General features: G+C 45.9%; 1 long non-coding RNA gene across 2 annotated transcripts in view; it reads right to left on the bottom strand.

Annotated features, from left to right (window-relative positions):
• Positions 1-14,909: 14,909 nt before the first annotated feature.
• Positions 14,910-24,578, bottom strand: part of LOC140492683 (uncharacterized) — a 108,454-nt gene continuing 98,785 nt past the window's right edge. For both annotated transcript variants that reach the window (XR_011963627.1, XR_011963626.1), the window contains exon 5: positions 14,910-15,021. This is a non-coding gene — a long non-coding RNA (uncharacterized lncRNA). The remainder of the gene's footprint in view (positions 15,022-24,578) is intronic.

Below are 24,578 nucleotides of genomic sequence, written 5' to 3'. Positions count from 1 at the left end.
CCTTCCCAAATTGCGTATTAACCTGTCCAGTCACATTCAGGCATGTATGGAGAAGCACCCTCTGAGCTTCCTAGTGTGCTGCATTCATTGAGTCCTTCCCCGTCTGGTTCCTTTTTCCAATGTGTATCACCTCATGTTTATCAGGGCGACATTCCATCTGGCATTGATCTTCCCAGCTGACCATTCCATCTGTTTCTTCCTGAACTTAAGGCCTTCTTCACTGCCAACTAACCGGCCAGTCTTCGTATCAAACACAAACGTACTTATCACACTCCCCACCCCTCGTGCATATTCACCGCTACATCATTTATGAATAATAAAGTTGAAAATCACACAACATCAGGTTATAGCCCAACAGGTTTATTCGGAGGCACTAGCTTTCGAAGCGCTGTTTCTTCATCAGGTGATTGTGTGCTTTGATGAAGAAGCAGCACTTGGAAAGCTAGTGCCTCCAAATAAACCTGTTGGACTATAATTTGGTGTTATGCGATTTTTAGCGTTGTCCACCCAGTCCAACAGCAGCACCTCCGAATCACACAGCACTGATCCCCGTGGTACACCATTGGACACAGGCCTTCAGTCACACAAGCAGCCGTCTACCATCAGCTTCTCTCTCCAACCACAAGGTTTATTGGATGCTACTTGGCAAGTCACTAATGAGTCCTACCTGTTCCCTGGTTATTCTGTTCCGCTGGACACACTTGTGGAATATCTGGGAATTCTCCGTAATCTTGCCCTACCAGCAGGTTTGCATGACCCTGTTTTAATTAGTCCCATACACGTGCAGAATGTCCTCCTTATTGCAGTCTTAAAAGATCTCTCCTTTATCCTGCCACTATTTGCCTTGAATGTGGATTAGACAGCCGGAGAAACAACCTGTTAATTTCCAACTTGTCACATGTTTTGTGAATTTTTTAAATTTCACAGTGACTCACCTTTCATTCTTTGAAACTTTAGAGAACACAGGCCGAGTTTCCTCATCACGCAATCTTGCCAACTGAGGGATTAATCTGGAGAACGTCCATTGCACTTCCTCTGTGGTCGGTATATTCTTTCTCAGATTTGGTGACCAAAACAGTACTCAATATTCCAGGTACTATCTCACCAACACACTGTGAAACAGCTTCAACATGTCTTAATTTCTACATTCTGACTCCCATAAAGGAAAGCAAACCAAACTTTGACTTGCCTCCATATGTTCCACCAAATACCCTTCACATTCATTGCATGTGTGAGTTCTTATAGAAAGCCTTCTGATAAACAAAAATATGCCAATTATACTGGTTTCCCATTATCTATGCTGTAAGAATCAACTTCAAACAATTCCAAAGTTTGTCAAACGTGATTTCCCTGTCAGAAATACATACTGATTCTCTCCGATGTTGCTTTTAATTTCTAAATATCCAATATCACATACTATATAATAGATTCCATCAGTTTCCAACAAATGTCAAGTTAATTGGTCTGCAGTTCTCCACAATATCTCTTCTTCCCTTTGTAGATGCTTGGATACCTACCGTTCAGCTATAGTGATTGGATCAATTTTACTAATGTCTATTTATCTACAACGGCTTCCAGACTCTGCAGAATGTACTTGAAAATAGAACACAGTAATCGACAGTGCAATTGATGCTTAGATTAGTGGTTTATTTCTGAAGAGTTTGGTATAAATTACATCTGGTTTGCCAAGCTCAATCCAGCTGCATGTTCAAGTACTGCCTTGTTTCTGATATAAGTTAGCTTTATGTCTTGAGTACCACAAGTCCTATATGATCACTTCATATTTCTGGGTGATTTTCTGGATCTTCCTCCATGAAGACAGATGCAAAGTAACTGGTTATTTGCTTGGCCATTTCCTCATTATTCATAATAAACTCGTCCTTCCTGATTGCAGATTTGCACATTTGACAATGCTCTTTTCTTTTCTTTTCTTTTGAAATATAGATCAAAGATTTATGCAGTCTTTGTGTTCCTGTTTGTTTGCATGCATGTTCGCTTTTTGATTTCCTTACCAGTTTCATGGCCCTCCTTTTCTGGATCGTACGTTTCTGAGAATTCTCAGGATTCCACAATGTCTGAAATTCTTCTGAAGTCACTTGCTGTGATAAATATAATCTTTAATTTATTATGCTAATCATTGTTAACTCACTTTCTCATTCTTTGGTGGTTTTTTTTACCTGAAATAAATAGACATATTTTTCAGACTTTGAAACATTTCTATAAATCTCCTGGCCCTGAGCGGATATATTCAGGAAAACTGCAGGAGAACAGAGAAGAAACAGCGGGGACCCTGGTTGAGACTTCTGCATCATCGGTAGCCAACTGGTGAGGTCCTCGAGGACTGGAGGGTAGCGAATGCTGTGCCCTTATTCAAGATGGGCTACAAAGAAAAATTGGGAAACTACAGACCTGTAAACCTAAAATCTGCAGCTGGATTGTTACCTGAGTAGATTCTGATAGAGAAAGTATACATGTATTTGGAAAGACAGGGCTTTGTAAAAGGCATCATGGCTCACAAATTTGTTAGAGTGCTTTGATGAAGTGACCAGTAACTTTGACAAGGGCATGGTTGTACGTGTATTCTATATAGATTTCAGTAAGCCCTTCATTTAAGTTCCACATGGTACGCTGCTCTGGAAGGTTAGATCACATGGAATTGAGGGGGAGCTTGCAAATTATATCCAATATTGGCTTGGTGGTAGGAAGAAGAGGGTAATTGTGGAAGGATGCTTGTCGGACTGGTGGCCTGATGAGTGGAATGCCTCAGGGGTTGGTGCTGGGACCATTACTGATTGTTGTAAGCATGTATATATGATTTAGATGAGAATGTGCAGGCATGATTTGTAAGTTTCAAGGTGACACTAAAAGAGGTGATATCGTGGGCAGTGAGGAACGTTGTCAGAAATTTCAGAAATTACAGCAGTGCATTGATCAGGTGGGGAAGTGGGATGAGAAATGGCAAATGGTATTTTATACAGATAAGTGTAAGTTCTTGCATTTTAGAAAGTCAAATAAGCTAGGGGTTTCATAGTGAATGACAGGGCCTTAAGGAGTGCGGTGGAACAGAGGGACCTTGGAGTTCAGATGCACTGTTCTCCGTAAGTCGAGTCCCAAGTAGACAAGGCAGTGAAAAATGCATTTGGCACATTGGCCTTCATCAGTCACAGCACTGAGTATCGAAAGTAAAGAGTTATGCTGCAGTTATACAAGATGTTGGTGATCCCATACTTGTAGCGTCATGTTCAGTTTCGTTCACTTTGCTCCAGGAAGGATGTTATTAAACACTTGCCAAGACTCAATGGTCTGAGTCATAGTTAGAGGTTGGACAAGCTAGGAGTTTTTACATTAGAATCGATGAGATTGAGAGGGATCTGATAGTCGTGTATAAGATCATGGGAGGCATGGATACAGTGAATGCACTCAGTCTTTTTTTTTCCTAGGTTTGGGTAATCACAGAAGAGAGGGCATCAATTTAAGGTCAGACGGGGAAAAGTAAAAGGGAACCAGAGGGACAATTTCTGTTACACACAGGGTGGTATGCATATGGAATGATTTAGGTAACAACAATGACTGCAAATGCTGGAAAGCATATTTTGGATTAGCGGGGCTGGAAGAGCACAGCACTTCAGGTAGCATCCGAGGAGCAGCAAAATCGACGTTTCGGGAAAAAGCCCTTCATCAGGAATAAAGGCAGGGAGCCTGAAGCGTGGAGAGATAAGCGAGAGGAGGGTTGGGGTGGGGAGAAAGTAGCATGGAGTACAACAGGTGAGTGGGGGAGGGGATGAAGGTGATAGGTCAGAGAGGAGGGTGGAGTGGATAAGTGGAAAAGAAGATAAGCAGGTAGGATAAGTCATGGGGACAGTGCTGAGCTGGAAGTTTGGAACTAGGGTGAGGTGGGCGAAGGGGAAATGAGGAAACTGTTGAAGTCCACATTGATACCCTGGGGTTGAAGTGTTCCGAGGTGGACAATGACGCGTTCTTCCTCCAGGCGTCTGGTGGCGAGGGAGCGGCGGTGAAGGAGGCCCAGGACCTCCATGTCCTCGGCAGAGTGGGAGGGGGAGTTGATGTGTTGGGCCACAGTGCGGTGGGATTGATTGGTGCGGGTGTCTCAGAGATGTTCCCTAAAGCGCTCTGCTAGGAGGCGTCCAGTCTCCCCAATGTAGAGGAGATCGCACTGGGAGCAACAGATGCAATAAATGATGTTAGTGGATGTGCAGGTAAAACATTGATGGATGTGGAAGGCTTTGGATGGAGGTGAGGGAGGAGATGTGGGCGCAGGTTTTGCAGTTCCTGCGGTTGCAGGGGGAGGTGCAAGGAGAGAGGGTGCATTGTAGCGGGGTGTGGATCTGACCTGGTAGTCACAACGGGAACGGTCTTTGCGGAAGGCGGAAAGTGGTGGGGAGGGAAATATGTCCCTGCTGGTGGGGTCTTTTTGGAGGTGGCCTCTACACCGCTGAAGCCAAACGCCAACTCGAGGACACCTCTTCCTACCGCCCCCTCGACCATGACCCCACCCCCCATCACCAAACCATCATCTCCCAGACCATACAGAACCTCATCACCTCAGGAGGTCTCCCACCCACAGCTTCCAAACTCATAGTCCGGGAGCCCTGCACTGCCCGGTTCTACCTCCTTCCCAAGATCCACAAGCCTGACCACCCTGGCCGAACCATTGTCTCAGCATGCTCCTGCCCCACTGAACTCATCTCTACCTACCTCGGCACTGTCCTATACCCCCTAGCCCAGGAACTCCCCACATACGTTCGAGACACCACCCACGCCCTCCACCTCCTCTAAGACTTCCGTTTCCCGGCCCCTAACGCCTCATCTTCACCATGGATATCCAATCCCTCTACACTTCCATCCGCCATGACCAGGGCCTCCAAGCCCTCTGTTTTTTCCTCTCCAGACGTCCCCAACAGTACCCTTCCACCGACACTCTCATTCGTTTGGCCGAACTGGTCCTCACCCTTAACAATTTCTCCTTTGAATCCTCCCACTTCCTCCAGACCAAAGGGCACCATGGGCAAACCCACCATGGGCACACGCATGGACAGGCTATGCCTGTCTCTTTGTTGGCTACATAGAACAGTCCATCTTCCGTAGTTACAATGGCAGCACTCCCCACCTCTTCCTCCGCTACATTGATGACTGCATTGGCGCGACCTCATGCTCCTGCGAGGAGGTTGAGCAATTCATCAACTTCACCAACACGTTCCATCCTGACCTTAAATTTACCTGGACCATCTCTGACACCTCCCTCCCTTCCTGGACATCTCCATCTCCATTAATGACGACTGACTTGACACTGACATTTTTTACAAACCCACCGATTCCCACAGCTACCTTGATTACAACTCTTCCCACCCTATCTCTTGCAAAAATGGCATCCCGTATTCCCAATTCCTCCGCCTGCGCCTTATCTGCTCCCAGGATGACCAGTTCCACCATAGAACTCACCAGATGGCCTCCTTCTTTAGAGACCGCAATTTCACTTCCCACATGGTTAAAGATGCCCTCCAATGCATCTCGTCCACATCCCACATCTCCGCCCTCAGACCCCACCCCTCCAACTGCCACAAGGACAGAACGTACCTGGTGCTCAACTTCCACCCTACCAACCTTCACATCAACCAAATCATCCACCGACATTTCTAGCCACCTCCAAAAAGACCCCACCACCAGGAATATATTTCCCTCCACACCCATTTCCGCCTTCCGCAAAGACCGTTCCCTCCATGACTACCTGGTCAGGTCCACGCCCCTGTTCAACCCACCCTCCCATCCTGGCACCTTCCCCTGCCACCGCAGGAACTGCAAAACCTGCGTCCACATCTCCCCCCTTACCTCCATCCAAGGCCCTAAAGGAGCAGTCCACAACCAACAAAGTTTTACCTGCACATCCACTAATATCATTTATTGCATCTGTTGCTCCCGAGGCGGTCTCCTCTACATTGGGGAGACTGGACGCCTCCTAGCAGAGCGCTTTAGGGAACATCTCCGGTACACCCGCACCAATAAATCCCACCGCACTGTAGCCCAACATTCCAACTCCCCCTCCCACTCTGCCGAGGACATGGAGGTCCTGGGCCTTCTTCACCGCCGCTCCCTCAGCGCCAGACGCCTGGAGGGAGAACGCCTCATCTTCCGCCTCAGAACACTTCAATCCTAGGGCATCAATGTGGACTTCAACAGTTTCCTCATTTCACCTTCCCCACCTCACCGTAGTTCCAAACTTCCAGCTCAGCACTGTCCCCATGACTTGTCCGACCTGCCTATCTTCTTTTCCACTTATCCACTCCACCCTCCTCCCTGACCTATCACCTTCATCCCCTCCCCGACTCACCTGTTGTACTCCATGCTACTCTCTCCCCACCCCCACCCTCCTCTAGCTTATCTCTCCACGCTTCAGGCTCTCTGCCATTATTCCTGATGAAGGGCTTTTTTCAGAAACGTCGATTTTACTGCTACTCGGATGATGCCTGAAGTGCTGTGCTCTTCCAGCCCCACTAATCCAAAATATGTAATGAGATGCCAGCGGAAGTGGTTGATGCGTACATTCACAGAATTTAAAATACATTTGTACAACTGCACGCATTCGAAAGGATTATAAGGACAAGGGGAAACGGCAGGGAAATAGGTTTAATGTGAATGGACCTTTTGTTCGGAATGGACCAATTTGGGCCATATGGCCTGTATGCGATGCTGTAAGAGTATGAGTCTCACAACCGTTGCTTCTCGCACTGAATGTTATATTGTACTTCCCCAATTCACTGGAGAGAACTTGACCCTCTAGCCTCCAGATTTCTATGATGTTTGACCAGAATGTTCAAACATTCCATATTGTATGCAGACGCCGTGTAAAATGTAACATATTAATGTCACTACTCCTCCAAAGATGCTTCAGAGCAAGGTTAGTAATTCGTCCTTCCGACCACACAACACCAAATCCGAAATAATCCGCACTCTAGTTTGGTTCACAACTAGTCTTCAACCTACCCGATACACACTTATGGAATTTATTTTTCACAACAAGAGCAGTCACTTCATCAACACAGTTTCGAAGGAACATGACACCATCCGTTATTACTGCAGAACCTACGAGTATTTGTTACTCATTCACAGGAGGAGGGCTTCGCTGGATAAGCAGCATTTATTGCCCATGCCAGAGGGCAGTTAAGAGTCAACAGCGCTGCCTTGGATCTGGAGACACATGCAGGCCACACCAGTTAAGGACAGCAGTTTCCTTCCCTAAAGGACATTAGTAAACCAGAAAAGTTTTCCAACTATCAACAACAGATTCCTGGTCATCATAAACCCTTGATTCTAGATTCATATTCAATTCAAATTCCACCATCTGCCTTGGCAGGATTCGACCCGTGTCCCCACGACATTACCTGAGTTTGTGATCGAAGATATCAGTGTTAATATCACTATGGCATTGCTTCCCCTTGCATATACTTGCATATCCAATATCCGGACACCCCACCCTTTTCCCCCTCCACCTACACCAGCACTAACAACAGGGAGACCCATTACCACCCTCAGTCCTTCCCTCCATTTCTCCCATTCCAGCAGAAACAGCCTGGTATTGGACAGCAAGGGCCCAGCCGGGTGGCGGAGTCCCCGATATCCGTTCCCTCACCCCCTACCCCGACATGTGGGCAGGAGCCTAGAAAGAGACAAAGAGGACCAGGTGGCCTTGTGTGGAGATTCTGAAACATCCACGTCCCACCAACCGAGTAAGGAGCAATATTCAGGAAAGAGCAATTCTCAATTTAAACCCACTGTCAGTTCCAACCTCATCTCTCTCACCCGCAAAAGAACATATATCCAATTTCACAGAGATGCGGGCATTAAAATACACAGATGTATTGGTAAAAAGCACAATATACTAACATGCACAATGCATAGAAGGAGATAACCATGCACACACGTAGAAGCACACGAGGACATATAAAGGTCACAAGCAAATAGTCACAAACACAGATAGAAACACAGAGGCTGATACACAGACAGACAGACATAGTCACACAAATACAAAGATAACAAGCACATTGAAACACACACACATAAATACACATTAAGACACAGACACGAGTACCATTAAGACACAAATAAATACGTTTTGATTTATAGGGAGGTCAAGGATTCCAAGGAGAAGATAGGAGAATGATGTTGAGGAACAAATAAGAAATGACTTAATGGCATTCTATTGCTCATGTGGTGTTATGCTATCAGTTATTCTCTTCTCGAGACAGCAGCAGTAAGATATTTGATTGGAAAGAGTCAGTGGTAATGTGGGACAGGATTAGAGGGCAGAAGAGTTTATATGTATTCCTAGTTATGTCCCCTTATATCCGAAAAGGGGCAGTGATTTAAAGTGAGGTTAACAGAGTTTTAAAATAATCGGTCCCACAATGGAAGAAGGATGTCCTTTTCCTTTTAGTGTTGTGCTATCTGTTTTGTCCTCCTCCTCAGGGAGCAAAAAAGGCTCGGTTATTGAAGATATTCTAGGTTGAGCTCGACTTGACCTTTGCTGGACCGGAGGGTCAATGCTTATTGGAACAGACAGAAGACGGAATTTCAGACACACTGGGATCAGCCATGATCATTCTGAATGGTGCCGCCAAATGGCGAACTGCTGCCCCTATCTCATGTGTTGTTCCCTTAATCCACCCCTCGAACCTGTTAGAGATATACCGCTGTCCCTACCCCATATGTTGTTCCTTCAATCCACCCATCGATGCAGTTACAGAGATATACTGCTGTCCCTACCCCTTGTGTTTTTCAATTAATGCGATTACAGGGTGGAGGACCATCCCATTCTGCCATACTAGATCGTTACAATGACACGGGAGGAGACCATTCTGCCTCTCTAAGCAATTACACAGGAATATAGAATGAAGTAACTCAGCTCATTGAGTACATTACACAGCCCAGGAGGAAGCCATTCAACCGGCTTGAACTGCTGCACAGGAACATGAATGCTGTCACTAACAGGAAGTAGACAGTAGAGATAATTTATTTTTAACAAAAATGTAACGAGTTTTGCCTCGGAGATCACTGTGGGGTTATCATGTTCAATAATCTATGTCAAATATCTGGATGAAGGGACCGAATGAATAAAAGCTGAATTACCTCGTACATCAAGGTGATCATACAAAATATCTTCAAATGGGGGGAGTGAATCTGAATTGTGATATAGATAGGGAAGGTTAGTGAGCATACCTTCAGCAGAAATAATATAACGTTAGTCTTCTATTGCAGTCGGAAGGATGGAACAGCAGGAAACAATTTAAATGGAGAGAGATTGCAGAACGCTGTGTTGCAGATGTTTTTCATATTCTTGTTACATGAATCATGTCTGCAGATGCAGCAAATGATTTGGAAAGTCAGTGGAATGATGCTGTTTGTGTCAACGGGTATTGGGTTTAATCAGGAATGTTTCACTGCATCTGTACATGGCATTCCTGAGACCAGATCAGATAGAATAGGTGCAGTTTTGATCCTCCTAACTAAAAAAACGAATATAATTCCTTTTGAAGATGCTCAAAGATGCTTCCCTTTTCACCTTCCTGAAATGAAGGCCTTCTGTTATCAGGGATTATCTGTTTAGATCTTAGATGAAAAATCAAAATGAACCACGATTTTCAGAGAAGTGTTTCAGCTGGATACAGAATTGTTCTATTCTATTTATCTTGCGACTCTACTTTCAAGGAGCTATGAACTTGCACCCCAAGGTCTCTTTGGTCAAAAACACTCCCTAGGACTTTACCATTACGTGTATAAGTCCTGCTAAGACTTGCTTTCCCAAAATACAGCACATCGCATTTATCAGAATTAAACTCTTTTATAAAATATATAAAAGACAGAAAGATATAAAATAAACTCAAGGGGCAATTTTTTCACACAGAGGGTGGTACCTGTATGGAATGAGCTGCCAGTGGATGTAGTGGAGGCTGGTACAATTGCAACATTTAAGAGGCATTTGGATGGGTATATGAATAGGAAGGGTTTGGAGGGATATGGGCCGGGTGCTGGCCTGTGGGACTAGATTGGGTTGGGATATCTGGTCAGCATGGACAGAATGGACCGAAGGGTCTGTTTCCATACTGTACACCTCTATGACTCTATCACTCATGGAGGTTATAGAAATAAACTGTGTGGTCACGTCTGGAGGAGAATAAAGGTGTAAATGTTTGTAGTTACTGAAGGAAATTACATCAATGGGGACCAGCAGAGTTTACAGAGACTGAGTGCGTTTTAGAGACAGGAAGAGTTCATAGTCATCATTAGAAATGCAGAAACTAATTTATGAGAGGAGCAGGGTCACTCTGCTTTGTGCCCAGAGACAAGGAGGAGTCTAACAGCTGGAGGAGGTTACTAAGGTACAGGGCCTTTTTGCTGTCATGACGGGAAGGTTACAGAGATCATGAAGGTTGTAGGAGTTCAAAAAAGTCACAAAGACAGGGAGGTTTTTCAGGTCTGGAAAGGACGACACTGACAGGGATGGCTTAACGAACTGAAGAGATGGTTTTCACAGATAAGGAGAGATGTGACAGAACCCGGGATTAAAGGCAAAACTAGAAACTTGGAGAGTTTTACTGATATGAGGAGCTTATAGGGATGAGCAGGATTGTAGGGGCTGATAGAGATGGGGAATTAGTGTCTATGAAACAGACAGTGGAGAAACTGACAGACATAGGGAGGGTTCTGTGGAACAGATGAATTTACAGACAAGATGGTGATAATGAAGCCTGAGAATTTTCTCATGTTCCTTGCCCAGCATTGTTCCTACATCATACCCTCAGGATCTGAATTAAAGTCCACTAACTCCTTCCTGTGCTGTTTACTGTGAGTGATCATACCGGCTGCAGGATTTACTGAAGGCTCCAGATCTCACTCTCCATCTCTCTCTGGCTGACCAACTGTCTTCAATGTGGTGATGGACGAGAAGGAATTGAGAACTCGGCTGAGTCAGGGACATCAGGAATACCTACAGGAGACAGAAGTAGACAGAATGGGAAATTAGACTAATGCAATGAAGGTTACACATGGAGACTGACACTGAGTCCCACAGAGATCTGGAAATTCCCAGTCTCCATCCATGGCCTGTGCTGTTGCTCCTCTCTGGAGTGGAGAATGCTGTTGGCTCAGGATCTGGAGTAACTGCAAGAGCAAGAGACACTGACAGAGGCAGCAATTAGACCCACACAGTGAGGGATATCACTTGGAGAGAGAGAGTGATATCAGCAGAGTGCAGGAATGTATCAGGATCTCACAATGGTATCATCGGAAGTGGTTCTGACCAGTGAGTACTGCTACCAGTACTCAGGGGGGACTGAGCTATTTTATTGGGATGGGCTCCTCTGGGACCAGGATTATGCAGTGTGCTATAAACGGACACAGATGAGGAGGGGGACAGGTCTGAGGTGAATGGAAATTCCCAAGTCCAAAGAGAAAGGTTGAAATATTGGAACACCATGGAGATGTGGATGAAGACCAACAGAAAGAAACAGTAAGGGACTGAGTTTAATTAAAATACTACATTATCAAATAGATTTGTGACAGGAAAGTTTTGCTTAAAATAAAGTAAATGCCGTTTCCACGCCTCACAATTCCTCATACACCATAAATGACATCACTTCTACCCCTCACACCATCGCTGATATCACACGCTCAGTGAGTTCCGCGCCCCCCCCCCCCACTGCCGTGTTTGATACCACTTCTGCCCCCACCACTCTCCTGCATTTTGCTGACAGCACCCCCTAGTCTCACCATCACCATCCCTGCCCCCAGAACCCTGAGGGGAACACCACCCTTGCTCATGACTCCATCCCCATTCCCCCTAACACCACACCCACTCCAGTTACAGGCTCCGTCCCCTCCCCCAGCTCCACACCTACGCTTGGTCCCAGCTCCCAGTCTTGCCGAGTTTTCACCATCCCCCTGACCTCCCCCTCACTGAGGACGAATGAGCAGTCCTCAGCAAAGGCTGCACCTTTATCCCCCTCCATCCATACATCAATGAATTTAATACACGCCGTGACATCGAACACTTCTTCCACCGTCTCCATGCGTACTTTTACAATCAAGACTCCGGCCCATCTTCCAAGGACCCCTTTGCCGGACTCCAACACACTTCATTCACCTGAACACCCCGTGCTGGCCGATTACCTGGCTTCGATCTCTTCATTTCCCACTGCCACCGAGACATTAACCGCCTCAACCTGTCTACCCCCCGCCCCCACTCCAAACTCTCACCCTCAAAATGCGCAGCCCTCCAATCCAGACATCACCATCAAACCAAAAGATAAAGGGGGTGCAGTGGTAGTTTGGCGCACTGACCTCTACACCGCTGAAGCCGGACGCCAACTCGAAGACACCAGCTCCTACCGCCATCTCTACCATGACCCATCTCCCTTGACCAAACCGTCATCTCCCAGACCATACAGAACCTCATCACCTGAGGAGGAGATCTCCCACCCACAGCTTCCAACCTCACAGTCCGGGATCCCCCACTGCCCGGTTCTATCTCCTTCCCAAGATCCACAAGCCTGACCACCCTGGCTGACCCATTGTCTCAGCATGCTCCTACCCCACCGAACTCACGTCTACCTACCTCAACATTGTCCTATCCCCCAGTCCAGGAACTCCCCACATTCATTTGAAACATCACCAACGCCCTCCACCTCCTCCAAGACTTCCGTTTCCCTGGCCCCCAACGCATCATCTTCACCATGGATATCCAATCCCTCGACACCTCCATCCGCCATCACCAGGGCCTCCAAGCCCTCCGTTCTTTCCTCTCCTGACGTACACAATAGTACCCTTCCAACAACACTCTCATTCGTTTGGTCGAACTGGTCCTCACACTTAACAATTTTTCGTTCAAATTCTCCCACTTCCTCCAGACCAAAGGGGTAAGCATGGGCACCCGTATGGGCCCCAGCTCTGCCTGTCTCTTTGTTGGCTACGTAGAACTGTCCATCTTCCGTCGTTACAATAGCACCACTCCCCACGTCTTCCTCCACTACACTGATGACTGCATTGGCACCACCTCGTGCTCCTGCGAGGAGGTTGAGCAATTCATCAACTTCACCAACACTTTCCACCCTGACGTTAAATTTGCCTGGACCATCTCTGACACCTCCTTCACCTTTCTGGATCTCTCCATCCCCATTAATGACGACCGACTTGACAGCGACATTTTTTACAAACCTACCGACTCCCACAGCTACTTGAATTACAACCCTGCCCTCCCTGCCACCTGCAAAATTGCCAACCCGTATTCCTAATTCCACCACCTCCACCGCATCTGTTCCCAGGATGACCAGTTCCTCTACAAAACCCACTAGATGGCCTCCTTCTTTAGAGATCGCAATTTCCCTTCCCACGTGGTTACATACGCACTCCGACGCATCTCGATCACATCCCGCACTCCGACCTCAGACCCCACCCCTCCAACTGTAACAAGGACAGAACACCCCTGGTGCTCACCTTCCACCCTACCAACCTTCACAAAAACCAAATCATTCGATGACATTTCCACCATCTCCAAACAGACCCCACCACCAAGGATATATTTCCCTCCCCATCCCTTTCTGCAAAGACTGTTCCCTCTGTGATGACCTGGTCAGTTCTACGCCCCCCAAAAAAACACCCTCCCTCCCTTCCTGGCACCTTCCCCTGCCACTGCAGAAATTGCAAAACCTGCGCCCACACCTCTCCCCTCACCCTCATCCAAGGCCCCAAAGGAGCCTTCCACATCCAATGTTTTAGCTGCACATCCACCAATATCATTTATTGTATCCATTGCTTCCGATGCAGTCTCCTCTACATTGGGAAGACTAGACACCTCCTAGCAGAGTGCTTTAGGGAACATCTATGGTACACCCGCACCAATCAAACACACCAACCTGTAGCCCAAAATTTCAACTCCCCCTTCCACTTTGCTGACGACACGCAGGTCCTGGGCCTCCTCCACCGCCGCTCCCTCACCACCCGACGCCTGGAGGGAGAACGCCTCATCTTCCGCCTCGGAACACTTCAACCCCAGGGCATCAATGTGGACTTCACCAGTTTCCTCATTTCCCCTTCCCCCATCTCACCCCAGCTCCAACCTTCCAGCTCAGCACTACCCTCATGACCTGTCCTACCTGCCTTTCTTCTTTTCCACTTATCCACTCCACCCTCCTCTCTGACCTATCACCCTCATCCCCGCCCCCATTCACCCATTGTACTCTTTGCTACCTTGCCCCATCCTCCTCTCTGACCTATCACCCCTACTCACCGATTGTACTTTATGCTACTTTCTCCCCATTCACATTCCCCTCTCACTTATCTCTCCATTTGCAGGCTCCCCATCTCTATTCCTGATGAAGGGATTTTGCCCGAAACGTCGATTTTCCTGTTCCCTGGATGCTGCCCTGACCTGCTGTGCTTTTCCAGCACCACCCTAACCTAGACTCTAGTTTCCAGCGGCTGCAGTCTTTGTTTTTTCCTTATTGGAGAGGAGACGACCGAGATGAAACATGTTGTAGACACTGAAGCAAGTTACAGCGACAGGGATGGTAGTCTGGAATGCAGTACATTTCAAATATGTGGAGAGACTATTGGGAAGCGAGGTAGTTACAGCGATAGGAACCGTTGTAGGAATTAAAAATTATTGAAGACACTGGTCCACAAGACATGCCATAGGTACAGTGTTGCAGAGTCGTGAGTCTTAATACAACAGAACTTACATTGGGGTGGTGATTGAGCCTGGGGTGTGTGTGTGTACTGTGCTCCCCATCCAGCACTGTATCTATGTCATGTCTTGTTAACAGATATTTGGAGCCCTCTCATTGTTTGCTCTGTGTGCTGTGGGGGATCTACCTCACTACTGGATTTATTGAAGGCTCCAGATCTCCTGTCCCTTTGTCTCTCTCTCTCTGGAAGACCAACTGCGTTCAATGAGGTGATGGACGATCCACCCAGAAGATGGGAAGGCTATTGAGTCAGGACCTTCCTGAGTATCTACAGGAGACAGAGAAATAGACAGAATGGGAAATTAAACAGACGCAGTGAGGGTTACATATGGAGAATGGCACTGAATCCCACAGAGACTTGTAAAATGGAGCGATATTAAGTAATAATCCCAGAGTGCTGGAAGATGTCAGGATCACACGGTCATGTTGGAAGAGCGGGATTAGCTTCATGATGCCCTGATATCAGTTCTCAGGGATGGGCAACCAGTGAGCAGGTGGCCTAGTGCTAATATTGCTAGAGAATGTATCCAAAACCTCAGCTAATGTTCAGGGGAGGTAGGTTTGAATTCCACCATCAGAAATGGAGGAATTTGAAATCAATTATTTTAAAAATAATAATTAACAATCCACAAATAAGTATAAAGCCATTGCTGATGTACAACAAATCCAAACACTTCTCCTTTCGAGAAGGACATCTGCCCATCCTCACGTGGTCTGCACGACGTACCCACAGCAAAGTGTTTGCCTCTCAATCACCCTCTGAAATGGCCGAGCAAGTTACTGATTTCAAGGGCAGCTAGGGCTGGGCAAGAAAGGCTGGTCAGCCAGAGACACCCACATCCCATACCTTATTCAATAAATAATCCATTCGGATGGCCCCAGTGGAACTGTGCTGGGAGCAGTGTCCTGGCCAGTCATGTCTGTAGGTTTAAAGCCTTTAAACTGACAGACAGGATGCAGGGACAGGGTTCAGATGAAAGGAACTTTCCAAATCCAAAGAGGAAAGGTGAAGCAATGGATCAGCATGGGGATGTGGCTGAAGACAAGCAGAAAGGAACAGGGTGGGACAGAGTTTAACTAAAATTGTACATCAGCGAATAGATTTGTGACAGAAAATTGTAGGAGACAGTCAGTTATTTTTGTTTGATTGGACAAAGTCGCTGCAATAAGGTGGATGGATTTGTGACACAGAGATAAAAGAGAGTTAGACACCAGAGAGACATGGATACAGGGTGAACAAAAACATTAAATGGTTCAAAATGGGCAACACTAACAATAATGCATAACAAATGCATTACAGAGAAATCATTTCTCCTCAGATCATGAAATAGAGTCAGTCCGAATGTAAATTCTGGCTACTACTTGCCAAGGACATAAGTGAACTAGATGAGTTCTTCCAACTGATCAACAATGTTTTTATGATAGCCTCACCAATGTCTTTTACAGATGCAACATGTCATCCCAACTCCTACTCTCAATGCGCTCCCCAAAGAAGGTAACCACCCCAAACGCTTGCTTCACCAGCCTGTCTACCTGTGACACCACACTCAAAGAACTGTCAAGGACACAAGCAGCTGAACAGTTTTAGCCACCGAACAGCATTCCATTGCTCATCACGGCATTACACAGGAAGTCATTGGAATTGTTAGCAAAGGCATTTTGATAATTTTGAAAACTTCAATATTCGTATAATCGGGGACAATCACTCGGATAACATTGATATTGGAAGAGGAGTTCGGTTAATTTCTTTTCAGTGTTTCTTTGAAAAACACATTGTGCAATTGGCGAGAGACATAAAGATCGCAGAGCGACCGTGTAATGAAACTTAGTGAATGAGTAATGTCACCTGCAGAGATCCTTCGGGAAATTGTGATAAAGTGCAGTTTAAAGAAATTTTAAGTTTTAAAGCGAATCACAAAAAGGACACGCTACAACTAGAAACAAAAATAGCCAATTACATGAGTTTGAGAGGAGAACTGACCAAGGTAAACAGGCTAAACAGACTGAAATATGTGTATGTAAATGGACAGTGGTAAACATTTGAAGGAACATTGTAAATCACTCAACAAAAGGACATTCCAATGAAACAGTAAAACCTCAGCAAGAAATCCCCACTGGTCCCTCATTCAGGACAAAAGGGATCATACTAGATTATGAGGCTGAGAAGATCACCACAAAATACTTAAAATCCTGAAGTGAGAGAGTGTTTTAGGTGTAAATGTTAATGGATTGCAAAGGGTCTGCTAGCAGGAGGAGGGCAGTGGGAAGGGGAAATTATTGTCAGAGTTTAATGAAACAATAGGAACAGGGAGAGGTGAAGGTGCTGGAGGTGGTGAGAGTGTTACAGAGAGTGGTCAGGGCCTGAGCAGTGCTACAAAGCCAGTACGAATTGCTGCAGCTGGAGGGGTTTGCAGAGGCAGGGGAAAACTCAGGTATTTTTATTTATTCATTCATTGGATGTGGGTGTCACTGCCTGGACGAACATTCTTTGACCCCACTGCGAATTACCCAGAGGGGAGCTCAGAGTCAGCCATATTGCTTAGGGTCTGGAGTCACATGATAGCCAGACCATGTTAGAATGTCAGATGTCCTTGAATAAATGAGGTAAGTGAACCTGATGAGTTCTTCCTACATATCACCAATGAATTTATGGTGGCCTCGCCAATGTCTTATACAGATACAACATGACAACTCCTACTCTCAATTTTCTGACCATTGAAGGTAACCATCCCAAACGCCTGCTTCACCAGCCTGCCTGCTTGTGATGCAACTTTCAAAGAACTGTGTACCTGCATCCCCGTGTCTCTGACTGACAACACTACCCAGGGCCCGAACATTAACTGTACAAAGTCCCACCCTGGTTTGTTTCACCACAATGGAACACCTCACATTTATCTAATTAAACTCTATCTGCTATTCTTCAGCCCACTATCCCAGCAGTACTGTTAATCTTGTTGTGTCATATATAATCTTCTCTACTAACCACTTTACCACCAATGTCAGTGTCACCAACAAACTTACTTACCAGGAAACCAATACTCCCATCCAAACCATTTACCCGAATGACAAACAACAGTGGGCCCACTACACCGCTGGTCACATGCCTCCAGTCAGAAAAACATGTCTCCCATCACCCTCTGTCTCCTACCATCAAGCAAAGTTTATATCCAGTTCACTAGCTCCTCCAGAATGCCATATGCTTTTACACTGATCTGAGCTTATTACCCACTTTACCAGACTGAACATAGAACGCAGAACAGTTCAGCCCAAGACCCTTCGGCCATGATTTCATGCTAACCTTTTATCCAACTGTAAGATCAAACTAATCTACATACCCTTCATTTTACTATTATCCATGTATCTATCCAAGAGTCTATTAAATGTCCCGGATGTATCTAATTTTACGACCACCATTATCAGTGCATTCCAACCACCTACCATTCTCTATCCTCTTATCCATCCTCCAATCACCTTAAAATTATGCCACCTTGTAACAGCCAATTATGCGATAGGAGGAAAAGTCTCTGACTATTCACTCTCTCCGTGCCTCTCATCAACTTGTTCTTCCCTACCGGGTCGCCCCACCTCCTTCTTCACTCCAATGAGAAAAGCCTTAGCTCCCTCAAACTTTCTTCATAAGAAATGCCCTCCATTCCAGGCAGCATCCTGGTAAATCTCCTGTGTACGCTCACTAAAACTTGCACATCCTTCCTGTAAACCGGGGACCAGAATTGAACACAATATTCCAAGTGTGGTCTCACCAGATCACTATAAAGATGCAGTAAAAACTCACGGCTCTTAAAATCAATCCCCTTGCTAAGGAAAGCCTTTTTAACATATGCCTTTTTAACAACCCTATCAACGTGCATGGCAACTTTGAGGGATCTCTGGACATGGACCCCATGATCTTTCTGATCCTCCACACTGCCAAGTATACTGCCTTTCAACCCATATTCTGTATTCAAATTCAACCTTCCAGAATGAATCACTTCACACTTTTCTGGATTGGACTCTATCTGCCACTTCCAGCCCAGCTCTGGGTCCTGTCAATTCCCCATTGCAACCTACAACAGCCCTCCACATTCCCCATCACTCCACCAACCTTCAGGTGATTGGTAAACTTACTAACCCACTCTCCAACATCCACATCCAAGTCATTTACAAAAATCACAAGGAGCAGAGTCCCAGAGCCGATTGTTACAGAACACCACTGGTCACTGAGCTCCAGGCTCAATACTGTCCATCTGCTGCCACCCTCTGTCTCCTCTGGGCCATCCAATCCTGTATCCAGACAGACAGATTTCCCTGTATCCCAATCAGCCTTCTTTTCTCAATGAGCCGTCAACGTATTCTGTCATATCCTCAAAGAATTCAGTAAGGTTTGTGAGGCATGACCTGACCCCTCACAAACCCATGCTGACTGTCTAAAATTTAACTATAGTTTTCCAAGTAGTCATAAATGCTGTCTTTAGAGTCCTCGCCAATAATCTGCACACCACATAAATTAGACTAAATCTGTAATTCCCAGGATTCTACCGCGGTAAAATGGCCCAGTCTCTACAAATCTTCCTTCCTCTGCCACGTTCCCCAGAAGGGCACTGGAGGGTGGTGAGAGTTAACAGAGAAAGGGAGCAATATCAGGACAGGAGGATTTTGCGGACATTAGGAGGGTAGTAGTGCCAAAAAGGAGGCTTCAGTAATTGTGAGGTATCATGGTGTTGAAGGCATTTGAAGAGGGAGGGAGTGACGATTGTAGGGAAATGAGAGGTTGCACAATTTAGGAGTTTTGTTACGACTGCAAGAGGTTACTGAGTTGGGGAGGGTTTAAGTATGGTTTTGATTTCAGTGGCAGGAAGAGGATTCAGGAAGCTAGAGAGTATGGGGTCTAAATGACGGTACACAAATGGAAAGAGTTGTCAGGAGTGGAGGTGCTTACAGAGACAGCAATGGACAGATCTGGAGCAGACGACCCAGATTGGGAGGGTTGTGGGGACTGGAGGTGGTTTCACAGGGAAGGAGGGCCCTAGAGCCATAGGAGGTTACAGAAATTTGGAGAAATGTAGGGCTGATGGGTTCATAGAGTTGGGAATGTTGGGAGGGATGGAGACGTTTACAGGGATAAGGATGTTTGTAGGCCAGGGCTGGATCACAGGCAGGGACTGTTTTAGGGAGCTGAGCAGATTACAGAGATAAAGGTGTTTGTATCGACTGGAAGAACAAACAGACATATGCAGGGTAGTCGTGACTATATTTATAGACAGAAAGGCTTAGGTTCTGGGGGCTATTTAGACATGGACACTGTGGAATCTGGATTTCTTTCAGATATTGGGGAAGCAGTTTTGGTTGGAGACAGTTTCACAGATAAGGGAGCATCGCACAAACAGAAGGAAGTTCCTGTCGTAGGGAGGGTTGTAGGGGAGGGTGATGTTTACACAGATAGGGGTGTAAGAGCTGGAGAAGGTTATGGAGATGGGTAGATGATGGAGAGACTGGAGGAGATAACATTGACAGGGGGCGATAGCGATTGGACTGGTATTAAATAGATAGTGGGTCTGCTGGGAACTGGATAGGGAGAGGTACAGACATTGCAATGATTTCTACAGATCAGGAGGGTTGCAGGGACCTGAGAGGATTACACAGATAGGGATACTGGTCGGTCTCTATAGACTGTTGTTTAGGGACTGGAAGAGGTTTCGTAGATCGGCAGGGCTGGAAGAGCTGCAGGAGCTTATGGAGAGTTCAAGAGTTGGAGCAGTTCACAGAGGGAGGGTTCTCTGACAGGAGCAGCTTAGAGATAGTGAGGGCTGTGTGGCCTGAGTAAGTTAAAGAGAGGGAGAGTTTTTGTGTCTGGAAGAGATTACACTGACAGGGACAGTTGAAGAGACTGAATCAAAAATGCATGGAGAAGGTTACACAGAAAGGGAGGTGAGTAGGGACTGAAGGTGAATACACAGACATGGAGGGTTGTATTGTTAGACGGAGCTGAGAGGGATAGGGACTGGTGTAGGGATTTACACAGATAGGGAAGGTTGTGTTTTTGCAGAAGTTTACACTGATACAAACAGTGTTAGGAAGTGTTTAAATGGACTACAGAGGAGCTCATAGAGAATGTATTATGGGGAGTGGAGGAGATTGCAGACATAAAGATGGCTGTCAGGTTGAAAAGAGCTTCTCCAGATCATCAGTGTTATAAAGCTGGAGGGAGTTTATAACAGTGAGTGTCGACAAGACTTAGTTACTTCACTAATATAGAGCAGGTCTCAGCACGTAACTGTCAAAGGGAAGTTGAGACAGTCCAGGTGACGTTTCTAAGATATAAACGTTTACGGCAATAATTATCGGGAGGATTCTAAAAGAAGGAAAAGGTGACACTCATATTGATTTTTGTTAGGACTGGAGAAGCTTACATATGCAAGAAGTGTTTTAGAGACTGGAGGAGATTACAGTGTTAAGGAGAATATTGGGATGAGGTAAAGTTCAAGAGACTGAGATGGTTGACAAGGCTGGACAATAACCTGAATAGAATCTCCACAGTGTGTATCCAGGCCACTCAGCCCAACCAGTCCATTCCTACCCTCTGAGGAGCATCCCATCAAGACCCATCCCTCTACATATCTATTAAACCCTGCATTTCTCCTGGTGAACTCACCTAAACCAGACATTGCTGAATACTACAGTCAATTGATGATGGCCAATCCACTGATCATGCAAATTTTGATCTGTGGGAGGAAACCAGAGCACCCGGAAGAAACCCATACAGTCAGGGGGAGAACATGCAAAGTCCACACAGGCAGTCGCCCAAGGCTGGACCTGAAACCAGGTCCCTGACGCTGTGAGGCTGCAGGGCTAACCACTAAGCCACCCCTGTATCTGAATATACAGAGCACTGCAGACATTAGACCAAGTCACAAAGTTCACAAGGGTTTATTGTAACAGGAGGAGAATATAGTCAGGAACAGGAGAAGGTTGCATAGATGGTGTCCAGGAAAGCTGCTGGAGGAGGTTATCGCAATAGGGAAGGCTGTGGATTCTCTAGACAGTTACAGAGGTCAGGACGGTTGGGGAGACTGGATGAAGTTAGTCTTACTCAGAGTTTTACACACTGGGTGAGGTTACCGAGTTAGCAAGGATTCTATGGACTAGCTGAAGTTATAGACAGAGGCAGTTGTGCGAATGAAAAGTTGTAACAACAATTGAGAGGATATTTCAGGAACATGGATTGTTTTAGTGGCTAAAATATGTTCGAGAGCTAGGAAGGCTAGTACTGACTCGAGGTGGTCAGAGGTAAGGAACATTGTAGAGATGGGAGTTAGTCACAGAGACAGAGAAGATTGAAGGGAGAAAGAGAGAGAATAATGTTACAGATCTCGGGACAGTTCAAGTGGCTTCAGAATGATACACAAATGGAAGATTGGCAGGAAATGCTGCAGGAACTGAAGAACTCCATACAGACAGGGAGGTGAAATGGATGACTGAAGGTTAGAGGTAATGTGGTTCTGCAGGACAGGATGGAGGAGTGCTGTTGGGACTGGTGAAGGCTACAGTGACATCATGTGCTGGAGAGGCTGGAGGAAGGTACACAGATGGGCAGGTCAGTAAGGGCTGGATGTTACAGACCGAGTGAGCTGCAGGTACTGGACAAGATTACAGACATATGGATTTTTGAAGTGTTTTTGGCGATAGTGGTCATAATACTAGGTTTCAAAGTCATTTTAGAAGAGATAAGGATAGTGCAGATGTGAAGTGGCCAAATTTGGGGAAGCCCCCTAATCGTTAGAATATCACTGTCACTGGGTACTATCACTATCACGAGACAGGATCTGGCAAACATAGACTGGGGGGGAAGTAATTGAAGTTGGGTTCATATTCGGAAAGAGGAAGCATGTTAAAATGATACAGGGAGAATCCAGGGCCAGTGTGTTCGCTGAAGAGTGATTGTCAAAGGCAGTAACTCCAGTGAATACTAGTCAAGCAATATCATGAGCTTGATAAAGGAAGTACAGTGCGATGGAAACAGGCAAAGATTGACAAAAGTATAGAGAGTGCAAGGGGATCCTTAAAATGATAGGCAAAGAATGGGCATGAAATGTCCTTGGCAGATACTGTTAAGGAGAGATCACAAGGTATTTTATGAGTATAGTTAGAGGAAGAGGATTCCCAGGTAAAGAGTTGCACCTGTTAGAAACCAAAGGGACAATCAGTGCATGGAGCCAGAGGAAGAAGGTGAGGTCTTCAATGAATACTTCCCATCTGTATTCACACAGGAGAAAGACATTGTAGCCGTGGATTTCAGTTGGGATGGTGAGGTTCTAGAACATAATAAGTTCAATACGGAGGAGGTATTAAATGTATTCACTGGCATAAAGGTAGAGAAATCCCCAGTGCCCAATGAAATGTATCCCAGGCTGCTATGGGAGGTAAGGGAGGAGGTTGCTGGGGCCCTGGTGGATATATTTAATACTTTGCTGGCCACATATGCAGTGCCGAATGACTGAGGGATCGCTAATGTGGTTGCTTTCTTCAAAAAGGGCAGCAGGGCTAGGCCAGGTAATTACAGAGCAGACGGTCTGACAGCAGGGAGTGGGAAATTATTGGAAACAATTGTGAGGATGAATCAACACTTCCAAAGGCATGGATCACCGTGGCAGTGTCATCACGGATTTGGGAAAGGGAGATACTGTCTGAGGAATTCAGTTCAGTTTTTTTTGAAATGGTGTCTAAAAACATTGATGAGGGCAGTGCAGATGATGCGGTTGAATAAGACCTTTGACAAGGTCCCTCATGGAAGGCTGGTCCAAAAGGGAAGTGCCACTGGGATCCAAGGAAATTTGGTAATTTGGAAACAAAATTAATGGATAGACCTCTTCGTGTTTGAAGTTCTGTTATCAGTGGGTGTACCACAGGGATCTGTGCAGGGACCATTGCTGGTTATTCTGTGGAATAATAACTCCGATGTCAAAGCAGAAGGAGTCATTAGTTGGTTTGCAGATGACATGAAAGGTGAGGGGGATGGTCTCAGGCTGCAGCCAGATATCGATCAGATGATAAACTGAGCAGAGTAACGGCAGATTGAGTTTACTTCTGATCACTGTGGGAAGTCTCATAAGCGAAGGATATACATCATGAAGAGTAGGTCCTCCTGGAGTACCGAGTAACACCGGGACCTTGGTGGACAAGTCTCTGGATGTCTGAAGGTGTCAGCACAAGTGGACCTGAACTGGGAGAAGGTGGGGGAGCCATATTCTGATGGGGCGAATTGTTAGAGTTGCTTGAGAGGATATAATCTAATCTGGCAGGATGTTGCACCTTAAACATTCTTAAGGTCAGAAAGTAGATTGAGGTTGGTGCACAAATTAAAGACAGTAATTTAAGCAGACAAGGCAGGCAAGAATATAGCAGGAATTGGCGGGAAATGAAGATTAAACTGCATTTAATTCAATGCAAGGGTCCAGACAGCTAAGGAAGATGAACTCAGGGTATGGATTGGAACATGGGACTGGGATATTATAGTTATTACAGAAACACAGCTGAGGGAGGGACAGGACTGGCAGCTCATTGTTTCAAGGTAGAGATGCTACAGGAAGCATCGAAGGGGAGGCAAGAGAGGACGCGTGGTAGGGGGTTTTCATTGCATGAATCATAACATCAGTACTTAGAGAGGATGTTCCTGTGGGATCGCCCAGTGAAGCTATGTTAGTGGAACTGAGAAATAAGAATGGGTCATCACTCTGACACGATTGTCCTACTGACCCCGAATAATCAGTGGCAGACTGAGGAACAAACATATCAGGAGATCTCAAATATCAATCATAATAATAGGGCTGT

This window comes from Chiloscyllium punctatum, chromosome 21 (assembly GCF_047496795.1).
Source record: "Chiloscyllium punctatum isolate Juve2018m chromosome 21, sChiPun1.3, whole genome shotgun sequence".
In the NCBI taxonomy this organism is placed as follows: Eukaryota; Metazoa; Chordata; class Chondrichthyes; order Orectolobiformes; family Hemiscylliidae; genus Chiloscyllium; species Chiloscyllium punctatum.
This window is presented reverse-complemented; position numbering and strand designations above follow the sequence as displayed.